Raw genomic sequence first — 14,481 nt, forward strand, 5'->3', positions numbered from 1 at the left:
GTTATCTTCTTGTTATTCGTCAAAGTTCGAGGTTACCGCGTCGGCGACCACCATAGGTTATTTGCAGCGAAACTGCCATTTAACGAGGAATAAAGACAACCGGGAATGGCGAGCCACGCTTTAGCGATTTAGACATTGGAGTGAGTAAAGGATTGGAGGTTGGAATTAAACATAAAATAATACTCAGTTATGAAATCATGGAATAATAGAAAAGCGAAAGAGGGCGTAAAAAAGAATAAAAGAGATGTAATCTAATGGAGAAACTAGGGAAAGGTGAAATGCATGGGTGTTAATTGCACTCGTATTGAACCATTCATGGGGTACGCATATCAGAAGAACGTACGTGTAAGTCTTATAGAAGCCCCATTTCATTTGTCGGGTTGGAGCACAAATCAAAAAGAAAAGAGATTTGCCTTTGGCTCGGCCGTAGCAAGAATATGGTGTCCTAGGGAGAAAAGGTCCATTAAACAAATTTGACAAGGTTTATTCCACAACGTTAGTTAATAAATGATAATCACTGATTGTGAGTGAACGTAGACTCATTTAAACAGAAATTTCTCACTGAGGGTGCACCATTTTTGTGTGAATCGAAGAACGCAGGAATTTAAATGGAGGGTTGAAGAGTAGCCTTTTCGCATGTATTTAGGTCTTTCCAGGCACCCATATGATTCTTCGAACCTGAAGTGGAAATTTGAATGGTATTCCGTGCTCAGCGTTTAAAATGGATTTCAAAGAATTACTGAATCCTACGCGAGGTCATTGCCGATTCTCTTAAACTGTTGACATTATTGACGTAGGTATCGTAATACTCGTATTCGGTAACTATTAGCCCTGGAGAACCAAGATCCCACGCGATTTCCACGGGTGTTTCTCTTTGTATCTCTTCCCGTTTTTTATCCCCCGCCCCATGGGCATCCCACCCCCTAACCACCTCCCGGCTCCACGGCGTCAACCCGTCCGCGGGCCGGAAGTCGCCCATCAAAGGCATTTTCAAATTCCGTTCGATTAGCCGTTGGGACCCGGTGTTTCGGGAGGACCAGGGGGGGGGGCGTGGTAGAAGGGACCGCTGGCCTATCTGGGTGGTTTACGCATTCACTTCCCAGCTGCCTCCCCCACTCCTCCCCTCTCCCCATCCCTTGCGCACCCCTTCTCGTGCAACGGTCTTTGGAGGGGTCCCCTCCTGACGGCCCCCCCTACGTGTGGTATCCCCCTTCCAACCCACTCCCCGTTCACCCACGCCGCGGCTCCCGCCGAAGATTCCATCCCCAAGGATGGGAACATGTGCCTCCACTATGGCATGGAAGTATATAGTTTTCCATTTTTTCGTCATGGAACTACACAGCACCTGAGTCAGTTTCTCGCCTTTTGCCTCCACTTCACATTTTTACACACACTTCATACGCACAAACACACATATATATCTATATATATACACATATATATAGTATATATATATATATATTTATGTACACATACATTTATTTATACAAACACATATACTTATATATACGTGTGTGTGTGATATATAATTATATATATATATATATATATATATATTGATTAAGAAGGACGTGATATAGAGTAGGATGCTGGACGTTGTGTTTTGCTAGGAGTCACAAAATATTTATTTAGGAGCTGTGTCCATCCAAAAACCTACCTTAACTGGTAGATTACCTAATAAGATATATATATATATATATATATATATATATATATATATATATATATATATATATATATATATATATATATATATATATATATATATATTAAAGGTAATATACCAGTTAAGGTAGGTTTTTGGATGGACACAACTACCAAATAAACATTTTATTACTCCTAACAAAACACAAAATCCATCATCCTACTATACTATATATCAGGTCCCTCTTCATCTCTGAGTACTTTCTCCCTCCTTTCATCCCATCCAATTCTTTTGGTCAATATGTGTTTTTCCTCAACGGGGAGAGCACCCCATGCACTAACTAAATAAACGTGCTATTTGTTCCTCATATTCAATAATTTCTATTCATTCTGAGAAAAAGATTTATTTGAGTCTTTTTTATTTCTAATAACTTAACATTTTTACCGTAAAATTAGAATATCTCTTGATTGAATATGTGAGCCCTATTTTTTTAGGAAAACGATATAATTCTTAAGCTCACAACTTTTAAAAAATATTTGTTAAAACTGTCACATTTAAATATTTTTATTAGAATCCGCGCATGAATAGTAAATAATTAATATTATTAAACGTATGACAGTTAATATTAGAAAATTCTGATATAAGGATCCATCTGTCTCATATAGTATGTACTTCAATGCGTGCTAGTTTAAACGCGCAACTTTGTGGGGAAAATAAATATCATGGTATCGTGGCATAATTTATTTCCTTGGAGCAGACTGATCGGTCTCGCCTCGCTCGCCGGCAAAAATACAAAGGGATCGTAATGTCAATCACTCAGCAAAGATAAGCTGAAAACTGATTCTCATGCAATCAATAAATAATCTGGAATGCCAAAAAACAAATAAATATATATTCACTCCAAATTTTTCAGCATTTCTTATTTGAGTCTGAAGCAGACATTCTGGTCAGTGGAGAATTACAGCAAAATATATTACTCCAATTCTCCAGTAATATTCATTTTTATGTACCGTCTGTATTTATTTGGTCTTGAAGAATGTATATTAATTTGACTCACGCAACGTGTCATTAATGCAGCTGGCTCACTGAGCTGGACCGCTGGAAGCATCTTTTTCAATTTCTGGGGAAAAAAACGTTCAGGGAATTCAAGCAGATGGTCATATAAATAATTTTGTTAGAGAATATGTGTTCTAATTTGCCCAAATATAGACAACTTTAATAAAAAGAGCAGAATAAGACATTCCATCATTCTCGCTCGATTTGACCAAAACAAAGCGCTTTTTTATCTGCTAATGGAAGGATTTCCAGTCCACGGAATCGCCAATTAAAAGGTTTTAAAGGAGCCAATTCGACGATGAGTGAATTTGCTCGCTTAGTGGTCCCTTAATGGCAACGGCGAGAGAACTATTATCCTAGCCCCCGAGAACTAAGGAGGCTTTGTCTTTCGTCCGCGGGGCCATCCCTCGCTCCGGCAGTCAACAAACGCCTTCCCGACTTGCGCGCCACTTCCGAATGGAGGCCCGCCGCGGAACTAGCAGAGGGATTGCGGACGGAACTGACTACGAGGCGTAGGACGGGCGGGGGCGAGTTGGCGGATGCAATATGCATACAATACAATTAGATTCAATAGAATATCCTTTTGGAACGGTAGCATTGGTCACCGATTCACTAAAAACGACTCCAATTTGAATGTTCGTAAAGAATTAAAATGTAAAATGGTGGCCGTTCGTAAAATGGTGGCCGTAATCTAACGGCCACTATTTCCACCGGGCAAATGCAGAATGATCATCGAATCCATGTGATTTGATCGTTGAAACTGGTGTGGGACATGAAGCGCAGGAAAGTTGCTGGACTGGAAAGTCCTGATATGAAAAGGAAACCAAGTACAGGAGAAATATCTCAGTGCAAATGAAAAGAAGAAAATTCAAAGATAATCGAGCGAAGTAAAATCTTACAGGACCTCAAATGAATCTCTTTGGTATCTCACTCCCTGTCACATTTGTAAGGTAATTTCTCGGAAGCTTAAATCCATTTAACCAGGGGTGGCTGGTGGATTTTATCGTGAGTAAAGCTGAACGAGCATTAATTGTTCTGTGAAACAAATTTTGCTTCTCATAATGACGAACTTCCCATGCATCTCGCCTGAATCTGCTGAATTAATTATTCTGTTCCAATCAGTCATAAACATTGTTGTTATTGTTATCTGCCCCATATTTATTTATTTTACATTAATCTGAAAACTGCGTTTTGGCCTTAATATCGGGATTTTAACAATCATATGCATATAACAATAGAAACAATTACAAGCCTCCAGTTAACGCCTATCATCCTGTTTCAATGACCACGTTTCCGCGCCTCACAGAGCCCATATCAGAGTTATCACGAACCTTTTCTTAACATCCTCAATCAATTCCAAGAAACTACGGGAGATGCCACGACAGTTACTTTTTGATAGAATCATCCACTAATATGCATTTCAATACAAAAATTTCAGATTTTAAAAATCGTTCGTATTGAGCGGGATTTGCACCTGGATGCTTTGATGCCCGGCCGAGTCGAATGATTTTTTCACTTGGAAATTGTTGCATTGAAATCCTTACTCAAGGTTCCTGCCATCAATTATCTTCTTCTTGTGAAAGCTTGTTTTCCTGACATAATTCTTCTCCACATGTTCCCTCTACTTTGACCATTTAGCCGAAAACACATTCAAGATACGTAAACTGTTCCACCTGCTCTATCTTTTCCCCTCCTATTGTAACGTTAAACTTGGCCTATTTCTTTCTGGAAAATCCTATTACCTTTGTCTTATTTACATTTATTCTCATCCCATACCTATGACCCTGATTTTCTATGCACTCAGTAATGCTTGCAACCCCTTGGCCGACTGACATATTAGGGCTTGGTCATCAGCGAACCTAACTGATTTTTCGTAATTCCCTCCTAATTTTATACCAGCCTCCAGTTCTCCATGCCTCTTTTATCATTTCTTTCACGTGTATACGTTGAAGAGCACCGGTGAGAATAGACAACCCTGCCTTATATCCTCTCCCTAACCCTGCCCATTCGGACTCTCCGTCCCCCACTCGCGCCTGAGTAGTTCAACAAGACTTACAAAGGTTGAGGATAAGTCTTCTATCCCTCCAATCTATTCCTATTGTCTGCAATACATTCATTAATTCTACCCAATTTCTCTCAAATGTCTCCACGAACTCCAATGTACAGGCAAATACATCCTGATGGTATTCTATGTTCCTATTTTTTAGGGACATCATTGCTGATATATCATCACACACGCCTTTTTCCTTTTTGACCGAAAATTGATCATCTCCGCCGTTCACCCTCCTGTCCATTCTCTTATTAGTGACTTTGAGCCCCACCATAGCAGTGTGTAAAATCAAGGCTATTGTTCTACAGCTTTCACAATTGGCTGCCTCTCACATTTTCGGAATAGGAAATAATACTGATCTGAATAAATCCTTCCTTCACAATCTTCCTTCCTTTAAATTCATCCTTCACCCATGCTACAAATTTTTCCATAAAAACTCATCCACTCACGTCTGTTTACTCATTCTGCCTACTTCCTGCAATTAATGAAGGCATCCTTTCAGAGGATTCATATTTTCATTAAATGTGCCATTAATGCTACTGTTCAATTTCGATCTCGCGTTTCATCAACATGGAATCATATCGAGTTTTCATATTAGTTTCGGTGATCGTAAGAAATATCAAGAACTTCTGTTTGGCTGCAATTGCATTAGGTTAGGTTGAATGGTAAGCCTCTATCCATCTACTATCTGCATGGTACTCTTCAAGCCACCGCCAGGGTGTTGTGGGGGTGTGACTACATACCAGGCATAAAACATCAACATTGAGTTAGTCTCCATTTTTAGCTACAGTATATTTCTGTAAAATAATTCAAATAACGTGGACCATGATAAATACATTTTCATTTACTATGGATCTAAGCGAGATATTTTTCTCTATGCACATGGCAGCAGATGTTAGCAACAATAATGAAATTAACTCACGCTAAATGATATAAAGGCAGCACAATAGGCTACACAGAATGAAAAAAGAAGAACATGTTTCCCTTGGTGTTGTCGGACAGTGCTATTCTAATCCCTTATCACTGGAAGGAAGAATGGCATTTCTTTAACCTGTTGATTCCACGCTCTCGAATTTCATGAGCATAATCTCTCCCGCCGTAGTTCGATGGGGGTAATAATACATTTTCAACGTCATCACTGCTAAAGAGACCTCCTTCCAAATTATGCAATAGATTTAATCTGTAATTTAACCATCCCAACCTAGCTTTTTTATTTTGGGCACGCTTCCCAAGTTTATCGTAACAACGTTTTACAAATCTAGCTGCTCGACGCTGCTCGCGATCCGATTCGGAAATCAATCCAACTTCGCGAGGATCCCATAACATACTAGCAGTATATTCTAAATGAGGATTGCCTAACCAGCGAAAGATAAGATTTCTATTTGACGCATTCATCACATTTCCTCAACAATCTTTTAATAAATCCTAATTTTTTGTTAGCTTATAAACATATTCCCCATCTTTATTTCACCCAGGAGAGGTCTCGAGTGAGGCTAATGCCTAAGTATTCAGAATGGTTTGAGGCGTCACTCTGTGGGAGCGATTCATTTCGGAAAAGAAAATATTTTGTTCTCCCACATATATTAGATAAATAAATAAATATTAAAATATTAGCGGGAGGACAAGATATTTTTTCTTTTCCCCCTAGGTATTTAATCGAGTCTGTACATTTAATTTCGGTGTTCCCAATGCAGTAGGCGTTCGGGAGGGAATTTCTCTTTTTTCCGAAAATTCATCACCACGCGCTTTTCTAAGTTTAATTCGGATTGTCGTCATGACCTGATGTAGCGGCGGAGTGCAGCCATCAGCGGAAAACGCAGAAAGACGTTCATTCGTGCTAAGCGCACCAGTAAAATATTATCATGAAAAGCGGCATCCTAAAAAGTTCAAATCTATATCACGCCACGATATCTCTAGCTACGCACAGAATGAGAGAACACTGAATATTATAAGATATTTAGGGCGGATTACAAGAAGAAACTTCGACAAGCTTTAAACGAATGTAAAAAGAACAAATTAGCTGAAAATTTAAACGAGGATAAAAAAGCATTTGGGTCGTTCGCCAGAGAGATTCAAAGAAATAAGTTAACTGCTAATTGACTCAAAAATTATAATGACGAAAGAGTAACCAGCAATTTAGAAAAGGTTAACTTATTAAATGTCTACTTTCAAAGTATCTTCACTAATATCTCACCGACTTCCTCCGATAGCTTACCAAATCGGCCATCCGATATCCAAAATTGAAATGTCAAATTATGAAATAGAACGTTTGCTGAAAGATTATTATTAGGTAATCTACCGGTTAAGGTAGGTTTGTGGATGGACATAATTACTAATTAAATAATTCGTGACCCCTAGCACAACACAAGATCCTACTCTACATCAGGTCCCTCTTCAGCTCTGAGTACTTTCTTCCTCCCTTCATCCCGTCCAACATCCCTATCCTGTTCCTTCCCTTTCCTCGTTTGCCTAACATTCTCCCCTCAGTTAATGTCTTCAACATCCCACTGCCGGTCAATAGTCCCTTCAGCCACTTCTCCTGCCTCCACAGGACTTCTCCCAACAAACCCCTTTCTTCGCCCACCATACCAAGTACTTCCTCATTTGTTTTCTTCTCTGTCCATTTCACCTCCTCCATTCTTAACCAAACCCACATTTCAAAAGCCTCCAGTCTACGTCTATCCTCCTGCTTCAATGACCACGTTTCTGCGCCGTACTGCGATGATTCCCTCCTCATAAATACTACGGATCAGCCCATATAGCCTCTTCCTGCCACATTTTCCCAAGCATTTTAAAAGTTCCTCGGGAATATTATCGACCCCCACGGCCTTATTTAGTTTCATCTCCCTTAATGCCCTTTCTATCTCATTGTCTAGTATGCCTGGACCTAAGCCATCTTCCTCTACGTCATGTTACTTTTCAATGTCTAACCTTGCTGGTCTACTATAGCTCTTTACTATATAGTTCTTCTATATATTCCTTCCATCTCTCTTGGATCTTTCCTGCGTTAACTATTACCTTACCCGCCTTATCTCCAACTGCAATCGCTGATCTCCCTTTCTTACTTCCCGATAAAGATTTAACTTTACTTACGGCGCACAGCGCACACTTTGTACAGCGCACCGATTTCACCCTTCCTCTGCAGACTTTCCATATCCTAGCACTGCGTCTTCCACCATGCTTCATTTGCTTTATATGTTGCCCGCCTCAATTTATTGTTTAATTCTTTGTGCTTCATTTTGCCTATCTCTGTATTGACATTCTTCCATTTTCTCCGTTCATCCATCTTTTTAATCATCTCATCTGTGATCCATGGTTTCCTAGTCCTTTTAGCGTAAACGGTTCCAATAGTGTCTTTTGCGGCTTTATACAACCTTTTCTTGATACTTTCCCATTTTTCTTCGATAGTACTTAGCTTTTTACCATCCTCCATGATTTCCTCTACCGCCTGTTGGTACTCCTGCCTTTTCAAACCATTTAATGTTTCTACATTCCACTTTCTAACTAGCCGCCCCTGCCTTATATTTTTGAAACGGACGCTACATTTCATAGCAACTTAATTGTGGTCAGAGCCCTCATCCGCTCCCGGGAAGCTGTGCGAATTTATCACAATGTTCCTAAACCTGTGTCTAACCAGGATATAATCTAGCTGGTACCTTTCTGAGTCACCTTGCATTTTCCATGTATACCTGCGTCTTTTGTAGTGTCTAAACCAAGTGTTGGTGATGACTAGCCCCTCTCTTCTGCAGAACTCAACTGCTTTCTCCCCGCGGTCATTCCTCGTGCCTAAATGTTAGTCCCCGACCTCATCACCATCTCTTTCTTCGCCTACTGTTGCATTCCGTTTCCCCATCGCTATCAAATGTTTCCCTGCAGGAGCACACGTGATTTTGTCCTCTGACTGATCGTATATCCTATCGACCTCTCTTCCTTACGGCTACTCGGTGGCATGTATACCTGAATAATAACTATGTTAGTCGGTTCTGCTTTTATCTCTACTAGTAGTATTCTATCCGTTACCTGCTCTACGTTGACTACGCTTCTTCCTACCCCTTCATTTAATACTATGGCCACCCCTCGTTGGCTCTTGTCCCCGCCGCTGTATATTAATCTATATTTAGCACTCCAGTAATCCCCGCTATCTCTCCATCTCACCTCGCATTGACCTAAAATATCTATATTTCCCCTTTCCATCTCTCGCTTGACATTCTCCAATTTCCCTGTCCTCATCATTGTCCTAACATTCCACGTTCCTATTTGAACTAATTTGGTCTTCTTCTCCAACGTCTTCTCTCCTGCTGCTGCTGGTTTTCCCTTGCAAGGGTTTCGTTGGATGACGACCGCGGAAGCCTTGCCTCCCCCGCTGCCGGGCAAGACACACGGCCGATTGGGCCGAGCCCCGTAGTTGCCAGGACTCAAAATATCTGTATAGTCCATCATATTTTTATCCATTACTAAAAAAGAAAGAAAGACTCGTACTTTTCCACAGATTTTATTATACGGTACAATACGGCCGTAGTATTAAATGAAGAGGTAGGAAGAAGCGTAGTCAACATAGAGCAGGTAACAGATAGAATACTACTAGTAGAGATAAAAGCAGAACCGACGAACTTAGTTATTATTCAGGTATACATGCCACCGAGCAACCATAAGGAAGAAGAGGTCGATAGGATATACGATCAGTCAGAGGACATAATCGCGTGTGTTCCTGCAGGGAAACATTTTATAGTGATGGGAGATTGGAATGCGACGGTAGGCGAAGGAAGAGATGGTGACAACGTCGGGGACTACGGTTTAGGCATGCGGAATGACCGCGGGGAGAAAGCAGTTGAGTTCTGCAGGAGACAGGGACTAGTCATCACCAACACTTGGTTTGCACACCACAAAAGACGCAGGTATACATGGAAAATGCCAGGTGACTCGGGCAGGTATCAGCTGGATTATATCCTGGTTAGACACAGGTTTAGGAACAGTGTGATAAATTCCCACAGCTTCCCGGGAGCGGATGCGGACTCAGACCACAATTTAGTTGTATGAAATGTAGGGTACGTTTCAAAAAGATAAGGCAGGGGCGGCGAGTTAGAAAATGGAATGTAGAAGCATTAAATTGGTTGAAAAGGAAGGAATACAATCAGGCGGTAGAGAAAATCATGGAGCATGAACATTAAAGTAAAACATTAAAGTAGGAGGGCAAAACTAGATCAGGTAGAACAGTTTATGTATCTCGGTAGTGTTTTGGACCAACACGGTCAAAGTAGTAGGGACGTAAAAAGAAGAATTGCGCTAGGCAAAGAGGCTTTCACAAGGAGGAGGGAGTTGATGACAGGGACTTTGAGTAAGGATGTTAAGAAAAGACTCGTGAAAACTTTGATATGGAGCGTAGCTATGTACGGTGCGGAAACGTGGTCATTGAAGCAGGAGGATAGACGTAGACTGGAGGCTTTTGAAATGTGGGTGTGGAGAAGAATGGAGAAGGTTAAATGGACAGAGAAGAAAACAAATGAGGAAGTACTTGGTATGTTGGGCGAAGAGAGGGGTTTGTTGGGTGCAATCCCCAGGAGGAAGGAAAAGTGGATGAAGGGGGTGTTGACCGGCAGTGGGCTGTTGAAGACTGTGATAGAGGGTAGAATGTTGGGCAAAAGAGGAAAGGGAAGGAACAGGATAGGGATGTTGGACGTGATGAAGGGAGGAAGAAAGTACTCAGAGATGAAGAGGTACCTGATATAGAGTAGGATGATGGATTTTGTGTTTTGTAGGAATAGTAAAATATTTGTTTGGTAGTTGTGTCCATCCAAAAACCTACCTTAACCGGTAGATTACCTTAAAAAAAAAAAAATATATATATATATATACACACACATATGATCTATGTTTGTGTATATATAAACATGGATAAAAATATCCTGGGTTTTTTTAAAGACATTTTGGATGGTCGGGTACAAAGTGTAGTCATAGATAAAGTTAGTTCAAAAGTTCAAGCCTGCTTCCGACTGCACCGAAACCACCGAGACTGTATGGCCTGCCCAAAATTCACAAGAAGGATATACCTCTCCGACCGATTGTGAGCCAGATTGACGTTCCGACTTACCGACTCGCCAAATACTTGGCGCGGTCTCTGCAGGACCACGTCGGACAGACACCCAGCTTCGTAAAAAACTCGACGCAATTCATTGACGTAATAAGAAACATCACCATCCATGACAACGATCTCATGGTCAGCTTCGACGTTGAATCGCTTTTCACCAGCGTCCCTATTGAGGAATCGCTAAATATCATGAAGGAACTCACCTGCCGCGGAATCCCTAAGGACTTTCCAGGATTGGTGGAGCATTGCCTCCGCAATTCCTTCTTCCTATGGAATGGTGACCATAACGAGCAGACGGAAGGAGCTGCGATGGGCTCACCCCTCTCCCCGGTTGTGGCCAACCTCTACATGGAGAGCTTCGAAAAGAAACACTGGAATCCTGGGACAAGCGGCCCTCACTGTGGCTAAGATATGTCGACGACACTTTTGTCATTTGGTCACACGGAGAGGGAGAATTAAAAAAGTTCCTGAAACATCTGAACTCACTGCATCAAGCCATCCACTTCACTATGGAGGTGGAAAAGGATCATCAACTGCCCTTCTTGGACGTCATGGTGAAGAGAAATAAAGGGAATGGGAGGCTTGGACACAGAGTATACAGGAAGCCTACTCACACCGACCGCTACCTTAATGCTGCATCGCACCACCATCCCAGTCAGAAGACCTCACTGGTAGACTTGTCAACTTGCATTCACTCGCAAGACACTTGTCAACCGAGCATATAAAATATGCGACTCCGATTCTATTCCCAACGAGAAGAAACACTTGACAACTGCCCTGCAAAGGAATAGATACAGCGCTCATATGATCCAAAAAAGGGCCGAGAAGGAAGAAAAGAAGAGACAAACCTGGGAGTCTTCCTCCCTGTTCCTGACAGGGAGGAAGACTCCAGACCACAACCGAAGGCTTACGTCACCATCCCCTTCATCGCAGGGACTTGGGAAAGAATTGTGCGGGTGTTAAGAAAGCATGATGTGGTAACCAGATTCAACTGCGTCACCAAGATAGCTGACACCTTACCCGGGCACAAGGATGAAATTTCACCGTTAATATCAGAAGGCGTGTACCAAGTGTCATGCTCCTGAGGCAAATGGTACATCGGTGAAACATGCAGAGCGCTGAAAACACGCATGAGTGAACATCAGAGAGCAACCAAGGCCAAACAGTGTAGAGCATCGGCCATCGCTGAGCACGCCTGGAGTGAACCCGGACGCTCTATTCTGTTCGACGACGCTAAAATAATGGCGAAAGAAGAAAAATACTTCCCGATGATAATCGGAGAGGCCATTGAAATCGTTAAAAGGCCAGAAAATTTTAACAGGGAGGATGGATATCCACTCCACAGTGCGTGGAAAAGAATTATTCCGCGCAAATATGAGGACGTTCCCTGATTGGCCAAGAAATTTCCCGGTATTGGCGCCGGATTTTCCCTAAATAAACGAGACAACGAGCTTCTTTTCATCCTTGACCTGAGGACGCCAGCAGGATAGCTGGCGAAACTGTTGTGCATTTAAACGACATACGCGGACGCAGCCCGAAAAATGTGGAAATCACATAGATAAAGTTAGCCCTGATGCAGTAGAAGTCACTTCAAGAGTCCACCAGAGAAGTGTTATCGGACCTCTTTTATTCTTTAGCTACGTTAACGAGATTATCTCCTTAGTCACTAGTAACATACGTTTATTCGCCGATGATGCAATGATTGACAGAGATATCCGGAGTCCTGAGGATAGTTGAGGCTTGCGGGGTATTATGTAGACGTAGATTAGTTTTAGCAAATTGCTTCCAAATGGTATCGAGTACAACGTTGGTGCGACGCTTGGCAATTGGAATTTAAGTAAAAAAAGGATGCGTAATGGTGAATTTTTGGCTTAGAAAAAGCTTTCTCCGCTGTACCAATAGTGCAATAAATATAACGTTTGAATTTTGAATGCAAAGCACAATGTAATGAGAGAAATAGTTTTATCGCTAATTGCAGGCTACTCGTTTATGGCTTCTTTTTTATTTCCTTTAATTTCGGTTATTATTTCATCAAATTCGGTTTCCTTTCTGACAAGGGTTGGTGAAATATCACGTGTCCTGTGCATAAAAGGCATTTGCAAAGCGAGGTTATAACAGCTTACATATAATTAATAATTGATATTTTATAAATAATATTGTTTGCTGCCCTGGTTCATCCTCGAGAATGATCCGCGTAAAAATTCGATTAGGTGCGTAAAAAATGGCGTATTGATTATTATTTACAGTTTGATTTTGCCGAAAAATATTTTATTAATTGCGAAGAATGTTTTAAGGCATGTCAACTTACACTAACATTTGTAGTTGGTGATGTTTTGGAATTATTTTATGTCAGCTGGGATCATTTCATTCTTATGTTATATATCCATTAAAGATTGGTTTTGGACGGTTCTCACCTGGTACACAGCATGTTCTACGTATCGCGTGAACGTTTTACATGCCTAAATCGCCTAATCCCTTCCTTCCTTCTCTGCCCAGCTCACCTTACCTTCTCCCCATTCCATCACGGAATTCAACTCCGACTCCACCCACCCCTTCCGCCTTCTTCGGATTGTACCCAACATGCTCCTTTGTTCTCTCGCCATATTTCCTTCAATCTTCCTTCCTCTTCGACTCTTTTCCTCCATTCTTCTCCACACCCGAATCTCAAGAGTATCCAATCTACGAACACTCGGCCTCTCGCCTCAAAGACCCGGTTTCGTATCCATACTGCTCAGCGCTCAGAGTTTAGTAATCTTCCCTCTAACGAATGCCGGGGTTGGCGTGTCGGATGGGGCGAGGGGTACCGAGGGGGCCAAAGGGGGCGGGCCCTCGTCGGGCGTAGCTTGCTCCCGCCGACTCCCAAGAGAAGCCTCCACATACACTCCTTGGGATTGCGTAACTCAAAGCTAACATCTGTACATCCGTTTTCACTATCTGGATCACTTCAGGACGAGAAATAGGGCAAATTCCTCCGTGGCTGACGAAAATTGACGTTAATCTGACAGCCCATCGATGCATAATTGGACCACATGATATAGAGGAGGTTCCGAGCGACACTTGGGTTGGCGGAGCCGAAAGAAACGAAGAGCTGAGGTGTCGCCGCCTGACCCTCTCTTGCGCCGAGGTCACTGGAGCGTAAAATGAAGATTTGGATCAAGTTTGTGGGAATTTTGAGTCGGGACATTCATTTTGCTACACTAAAGGTGAAAGGATAGTTGTTGAAATATTCTCAGCAGAAGATTCTCTGATAATGCTTCGTTTTACGGGAAAATGAAATTAAAACAAAACTGGAGCCCGCTAACTTCTACACGCAGGTGAAAAAGTTAGCAGAGGTCCGCAGAGGAAGCAGGAGAAGCGAAAATTGGCGAAACAAAGGTGGCCCTTGCAAAATAGAAAGCAAAGCGTAACTTGCCCTTCCACTACCAGCTGATAACTTCAGTACAAATGGGAGGCAGAATCAACAACAAAATTGCATAATAGCCAAACAACCTTATGCACTATTAAAATGGCGCAAAATCTTGAGCTCATTAAATAACAAAAAATAAAAAAAATATCGGGTCTTCGACAAATAATAAAATTACTTACAATTTACGAATAATCAGACCACACAGATAAATTATTAATATCATATTAAAGTAATGCAAT

The 14,481-nt window shown here is 41.6% G+C and overlaps 1 protein-coding gene across 1 annotated transcript in view; it reads right to left on the minus strand.

Moving 5' to 3' along the window:
• The window catches only part of LOC139693353 (uncharacterized), a 112,943-nt gene extending 101,829 nt beyond the window's left edge, over positions 1 to 11,114 (minus strand). Inside the window, exon 1 of the transcript XR_011702041.1 lies at positions 11,040 to 11,114. The gene's annotated coding sequence lies outside the window, so the exon portion shown is untranslated. The remainder of the gene's footprint in view (positions 1 to 11,039) is intronic.
• Positions 11,115 to 14,481: the final 3,367 nt, after the last annotated feature.

The sequence above is a fragment of the Hetaerina americana genome, unplaced genomic scaffold (genome assembly GCF_022747635.1).
Source record: "Hetaerina americana unplaced genomic scaffold, ioHetAmer1.1.p SCAF_47, whole genome shotgun sequence".
NCBI lineage: Eukaryota > Metazoa > Arthropoda > Insecta > Odonata > Calopterygidae > Hetaerina > Hetaerina americana.